Source organism: Enhydra lutris, unplaced genomic scaffold (genome assembly GCF_002288905.1).
Source record: "Enhydra lutris kenyoni isolate GAN:26980312 unplaced genomic scaffold, ASM228890v2 scaffoldscaffold111, whole genome shotgun sequence".
Classification (NCBI taxonomy): domain Eukaryota; kingdom Metazoa; phylum Chordata; class Mammalia; order Carnivora; family Mustelidae; genus Enhydra; species Enhydra lutris.
In genome coordinates, this window is record NW_019154195.1 from 388,998 (window position 1) to 396,473 (window position 7,476).

Below are 7,476 nucleotides of genomic sequence, written 5' to 3' on the forward strand. Positions count from 1 at the left end.
CTCTACTGGGTTTTAATATCCTCAGCAAGTGGCCTGCTCTGCCCGGTTGGTGAGGGCAGAAATGGTGGGGGGGATCCTGGAGGGCTCCGGAAGACCGTCCCCAGCCCCGTGGGGACGGATCCCACACAGCTGGGCACTTCCTCCAGGGTCTGCGGTCAGAGCCGGTGGGTGAGGACACAGCTAGCTATAGAGGAAGTTTCACAACCCCTGTGCACAGGCCCTGGTGAAGTTGTGACTGTGACCGCCGGACGGAGAGGCCCTGGCAGTGGCAGTAGTGAGAACTCGACAGCTTTGGGGTGCTGGATGATGGCCTGCAGGTCACTCTGCTTCTTCAGGCCCCAGTGGACCCCAAATTGGAGGAGTCGCCTCGTAGGGCAGTAAGTGTCCTTCCAGCGGATAAGGGGCCTAAAAGCTGGAACTTGGAGGTGCCTGGGGGGCTCAGTGGGTTAAGCATCCGCCTTCAGCTCAGGTCATGATCCCAGGGCCCTATGATGGAGCCCTGCATCAGGCTCCCTGCTCAGTGTGGAGTCTGCTTCCCGCCCTTCTTCTCCCTTTGCCCGTCTCCCCCTGCTTGTGTTCTCTCTCTCTCTCTCTCTCTCTCTCTCTCTCTCTGTCTCAGATAAATAAATAAGATCTTTAAAAAAGAAAAAGAATCAGTCCCAGCAAAAACGAACACCTGACATGTATAAATGATATGTCATGTCGTTCCCTCGTTCTTAACACCGGTACTAAGAAGGAGGTGATGTTCTTATGCCATTTTTTCAGGGAGGAAACTGAAACTTGCAGAAGGGAGTGGTTTGCCCAAGGTCCCAGAGCTAGCACAAGGCAGAGCCAAAATTCACACTCAGCCTGACTCCAGGACTGTGGTCTTTCCAGTGCATCACACCATCGCGGGCTTGAACCCTTCGTGACAACAATTTTAGAGTCTGTCATCATGACCACCTTGACACTAGATTCAGAAACTGGGGACTGGGTCAGTCTTGATCCGGAAGTATGGTAGGACCAAACGGACTGAGCTGGAAGAGCATAACGAGAAGTCTTTTACCTGTTGAACTCTACGCCAGGGGTCAGGGGACCTGTTCTGGCCAGTGAAATGTAAGTCTTCTTAGCAAGCATTTGCTCTTCCTGATAAAATGATTGCACGCTTTCCCCACTGACGTCTGCCCCGATCATGGCTGGGATGCTGGAAGCTATGGTGGCCATCTTAGGATGAGGCACCAAGAATGACAATGAGAGTAGATACCAGGGACGGAGTGGGGGACACATGCAGGAGGGAGCCAGGGTCCCTGAGAGTGAGCAGCTGGGCTGCTGACCTCTGGCTTTGTGTTATGTGGGAAAAATAAAACCTACTTACGTAAATCACAGTGGAATTGACAGGTAAATACCGAAACTAAGTTGCATAAGTCATCAAAATTTATGTCCACCCAATCAAACAAATGATGAAATGTGTTATTTCTGTCATATTTAGAAGCAGCCCTATATGGACGGTGGGTGATATTCTTAACCTTGATGTTAGCGTCCTTGACCCTGATGATCTAAGAAACTTCTCCTGAGCCTCTGCCAAGTACATTGCTCTCTGGCAAAGTGTCTACAAATGGTGGAAGGATTGTAATGTTCTAGGGCTCCCTTTGCCTACAGGAAGTATTATTTCACACATGGGTTCTCTGGTTCCCCAAAAAACAAGACTCAAGGGAAATCCATTCACACAAAACATTCCTGAAAACAGCAGACTTTACTGAAGATTTCGTGGAGGGATGGAGAAATTTGTTTCACTGAAATGGCAGAGATATTTTAAAAATTAATTAACTTTTAAAAGATTTTATTTATTTATTCATGAGAGACAAAGAGAGAGAAAGAGGCAGAGGAGGAAGCAGGGTCCCCAAGAAGCAAGAGCCCATGTGGGGGTTTCCACATACTCAACCATCTGAGCCACCCAGGCACCCTTAAAAATTAATTAAAAAAAAAATGATTGTTGGGTGCCTGGGTGGCTCAGTCGTTAAGGGTCTGCCTTCAGCTCAGGTCCTGATCCCAGGGTCCTGGGATCAAGGCACACATCAGCCTCCCTGCTTAGCAGGAAGCCCTCTTCTCCCTCTCCGACTCCCCCTGCTTGTGTTCCATCTCTCTCTGTGTCTCTCTGTGTCAAATAAATAGAATCTTTAAAAAGAAATTTAAAAACTTAAAAAAAAATGACAGTTCGCAGAACATCCATCACTGTTAAAAGCGTTGGCAAGAGGGGTAGGGGTCTGGGGTAACCAGGCGATGGGTATTAAGGAGGGCACGTGTAACACACTGGGTATTACACACAACTGATGAATCGTTGAATGCTACATCAAAAACTAATGATGGGGGCGCCTGGGTGGCTCTGTGGGTTAAGCCTTTGCCTTCAGCTCAGGTCATGATCCCAAGGTTCTGGGATCGAGCCCCGCATCGGGCTCTCTGCTCAGCAGGGAACCTGCCTCCACCTCTTTCTCTGCCTGCCTCTCTGCCTACTTGTGATCTCTGTCTGTCAAATAAAGAAATAAAATCTTAAAAAAAAAAAACTAATGATGTACTGTATACTGGCTAAAAGAACATAATTTTTAAAAATTTAAATAATAAAGTATTTTTTAAAGTATTTGCAAGGGCTCTGGTGGGTACCTCGACTTGCTCTAGCCTCTCCTTCTGTCATTCCCCTTTTCCCCAACCTAAGGACACCCACTCAGCATCTGGGTCCCACTCTTCTGGTTACAGAAGTGTCTCCCCTTAATGCTCCTGACATTCATCTTTCTCTTTCAACTTGCTCATCGAGATTCTCCTCTGGGGACCTGGGTGGCTCCGCTGGTCGAGCCTCCGACTTCTGATTTCAGCTCAGGTCACCATCTCAGGCTCGTGAGACTGAGCCCCGAGGATGGGGCTCTGCACTGGGCATGGAGCCTGCTTAAGATTCTGTCTCTCCCTCTTCCTCTGCCCCTCCCCTCCTGCCCCCTACTCACTCTCACTCTCTAAAAAAAAAAAAAAAAAAAAAGATTCCCCTTAACATAAACCCTGGTGCCAGGCATGACAACCGTAAAAATTTCTTTTTCTTTTTAAGATTTTATTTATTTATTTGAGAGAGAGAGAGAGTGAGAGAGGGAACACAAGCAGGGGGAGTGGGAGAGGGAGAAGCAGGCTTCCTGCTGAGCAGGGAGCCTGATGTGGGGCTCGATCCCAGGACCCTGGGATCATGACCCAGGCCGAAGGCAGACGCCTAACAACTGAGCCCCACAGGTGCCCCAATACTAAAAGTTTCTTAACATCTTTATGTGTCTTTCCACTTACTAACACACTAGACTATTTTGAAATAAAGACATGGCATTTTTGTAACCAGAAAAATCATATTTTCTTGACAAGAAAGAAGTCTCAGGGCACCTGGGTGGCTCAGTGGGTTAAGCCTCTGCCTTCGGCTCAGGTCGTGGTCTCGGGGTCCTGGGATCAAGGCTCGCATCGGGCTCTCTGCTCGGTGGGGAGCCTGCCTTCCCCTCTCTCTCTGCCTGCCTCCCTGCCTACTTGTGATCTCTGTCTGCCAAATAAATAAATAAAATCTTTAAAATAAAAAAGTTGTCTCAGGAAGCATTTTCAGTGTTTTCTGAATTGACTGTCATTAAAAAAAAAAAAAAAAAAAAAAAAGTCTTTCCTTGACCTTAAACTCTGGGACCCTTGAAGTCAGGGGCTGGGATGGATTCATTCCTGTGTAGAAATAATGGTGTGCTCCACAAGTCCCCAGAAACTGCCAGTTCTGTTCCTTCCCTGGAGAAATCAGGGCTTTTTTGAAAGGGGATGTATAAAATAGTTACAGACTCAGCTTTCCTCTGCCTTCCCCTCAGCATTCTTAGAAATCCTTCTCTTCCTGTGACAGTGGTGGGGAGGGAGGCGTCAGCTAGTGAGTCATTCAAGAAAGCTCAGCTCTAACCCATAAAGAACCCAAGTTAGCAGCATCTTTTCCTTCTCCCCCTGCCTTAGAATGTCGCTGCTTACCCCCACATCCCTCAAACACATCCACTACCCCCACTCGGGCCCCTGAACCAGGGCTCCAGCCTCCTCCTTTTTTTTTTTTTTTTTAAAGTAGGCTCTACACCCAGTGTGGGGCTCAAACTCATGACCTTGTGATCAAGAATCACATGATCTACAGACTCAGCCAACCAGGCACTTCAGCCGGCCTCCTCCTTACTCTCTCAAACTCCAAGCTGCCTCCCTCTGTTCATCCTCCACAACGGCCCTGAAGGATATTCCTTTAGATGGGGCGCCTGGGTGGCTCAGTGGGTTAAGCCTTTGCCTTCGGCTCAGGTCATGATCTCAGGGTCCCGGGATCGAGCCCCGCATCGGGCTCTCTGTTCAGCGGGGAGCCCACTTCCCCCTCTCTCTCTTCCTGCTTCTCTGCCTACTTGTGATCTCTGTCAAATAAATAAATAAAATCTTAAAAAAAAGGGGGGGGGACCTGACACCATCCCTCCCCTGCTCAAAACCACCCATGCCCTACAATGAAATATTATATAGCCATAAAAAGGAATGGAGTACTGATTTGTGCTATCGCATGGATGAACCTTGAAATGTATATAAGTGAAAAAAACCCGACATAGAAGAATGTCACATATTATATGATTTCATTTATATGAAATATCCAGAAGAGACAAGTTCATAGGGAGAGAAAGTAGGTAGGTGGTTGTGAGGGGTTGGGGGTGGGTCTGCGGTTTCCTTTTGGGATGAAAAATGTTCTAGAAATAGATGGTGGTGATGGCTGCACAAGACTGCCGATGTATTTAATGTGTCTGAATTGTACATTTGAAAATAGTTCGAATGACCAGTGTTACATAGTGTGCATTTTACCTCAATTAAAAAAAGAACACTCCATAGCTCCCCATTGCCCTAGGGATAAAGTCCAAGCCTCACTCAAGGTGTTTCTGACCTGTCTCTGTATTGTCTCTTACTTTATCTGATATTTTCCTGCTTTCCTTCCACAGGCCAGACCCACCTGACAGCTCAGCCACTTCCCATCGCCCTCCTGCCACAATCTAGTCCCTATGCCTGCAAAGGTGTGCTTCCCCTCCATGGCTGAACCTGCCCATCCTTTAAGATTCACCTCACACACCATGTCCTGTGCAAGGCTTCCTGAACTCTCTTCCCTGTATTTTTTCCCTTCAGAGTGTTTTTCATGATCTCAAATTCAAATGTGTATTTATTTATTTGTGTCTGTTGTCTCTATTAAGCAGTAAGTTCCATAAAGGCAGAGAATTTGCTCATCTTTTGTGGCTTTCTCTGGCACCTTCAACAGCAGTACACAGCTGGGGGCTTAACGATCTTTTAACCAACGTTACCCAGATAGCATCTGGGGCACTGTTGGCATCTGAAACTCTCAACTCCATAGCTTTGGAGAATCCAAAGTGAACCCATTTTTTTTTTCTCATTTATACAAATGCTTTTTATTTATTTCCTCATATTTGTTCTAGGTCAAGGCCTTCTGAAGACATTTTTACAGAGGTTTAATCTTTTTCTTTTTCTAAAGAATTTATTTATTTGACAGAGAGAGAGAGAGACCACAAGGAGGCAGAGAGGCAGGCAGAGAGAGAGGGAGGGAAGCATGCTCCCCGCTGAGCAGAGAGCCCGATGTGGGGCTCGATCCCAGGACCCTGAGATCATGACCTGATCTGAAGGCAGAGGCTTAACTCACTGAGCCAGTCAGATGCCCCATACAGAGGTTTAATCTTGACAGAAGTCTGGCTCCTTGCCAATGAGGACTTGGTCCAGCAGTGCTAATATCAACTGAGAGCTTGTTAGAAATGTAGAATCAAGGGGTGCCTGGGTGGCTCAGTTGGTTAAGCATCTGAGCTTGATTTTGGCTCGGGTCACAATCTCAGGGTGGTGAGACTGAGCCCCATATCTGGCTCTGCTCTTAGAATAGCATGGAGTCTGGGGCCCCTAGGTGGCTCAGTGGTTAAAGCCTCTGCCTTTGGCTCAGGTCATGATCCCAAAGTCCTGGGATCTCCTGCTTCTCCCTTTCCCTCTGCCCCTCCTCCCTGCCCCTGCTCTCTCTCTGTTTCTCTCTCACAAATAAGTAAATAAAATCTTCTTTTAAAAAAAGAAAGAAATTTAGAATCTATGACCTTATTTTAATAAGATCCCCAGGTGATTCATGTACAATTACAGTTTGACAAGCACTCAAAATCATGAGATTTTGAGATTGTACCAAGCAATGATCACTAATCCCAATCCCACTCTTTAAATAACCTCCTCCAAAGCTATATTCTTTGTGTATTCTGAGTGCCGCTGTATTCTGAGTCCAGAAAGCATTACTGGCCCTCACAATCCCTCTCCTCCCCTTTGAGCATATCTGTCCCATTCTTCCCATCCCTGCAGTTGGACGGGCAGACTCGTGGAGGCCACAGTAGTTAGTGAAAGTAGGAAAATAGAAGTAGGTCATATTTGAGGGTCAGAGCCCAATACCTCACCTCTGAGATTCCCATTTTACATAAGTTACATAAGAACTTGTCCTGCGTCCCATTTCTTCATTCCTTTGCTGAGCCTTCAGAGGTTTGGAGTGAAGGTAAGGTGACTTTTCCAGGGGCACACTGCTAGTGAGGTGGCAGGGCACAGGGTGGAGGAGAGAGACTCCTGGGGGGTCTCCACATTGCACTGCTGTCCCCAGCAAGTCAGGAGGAACTCCCCAGTTGCCTTCTTCACGTTGTTGGCATGCACAAAAACATTCACCAACTCCCTGCTACCAATGGGAGCCCTCACATTTATGAATCCTGGTGGAACGACATTTCTAATTCCCTGTCTCCTGCTTCATGTCAATTATTATCTTCCCAGCCAATCCAGACCAATAATAGTACTTCAAAAATTCCTTCACCAGTGTCCAGGAGAGTTCTCCTCCCCCATCAAGCATTCCACAATTTTCATATGCAAGTGAGGAACGAATTATCATCTCACAGAATCCCTTCCCCACTCTCTCCTCCCCCTCCCACCATTTTTCTCTGTATTTCTTTTCTTACACAGGATGATCTAGCTTGCGCTACTCCTAAGCTGGATATAGATTTAAGGTCTCATTTTCATTCCAAGTAGTTGAACCAAATACATATATTCTTTTTTCTCCAAATACTGTGTCCTCCCTTAGGTAATGTCTCCATCTGGGGTCACATAGAAAGTTATATGTATGCATGATTCATTCATTGTGTAGCTCATCAAATGTAATGGGGGCATTTATAGCATTTCGGGCACTATTCTAGTTGCTGGGAAGAAAATGGCAATCAGAACTATTGGAGCTGAATTGGACCCCCTTCTTAAGGCAACTGATACCATAACTCCTAACATTGTTCACTGGTTTTACCTGTTTGTGAATTTCATACAAATGTGATTATGAAGAACACGCTTTTTAATATCTGGCTTCTCTTGCTTAACATTATGCCCACAGGATTAATCTGTATTATTTCTTGTAGTGGCGGCTTGCTTCTCCTTACTGTTTAA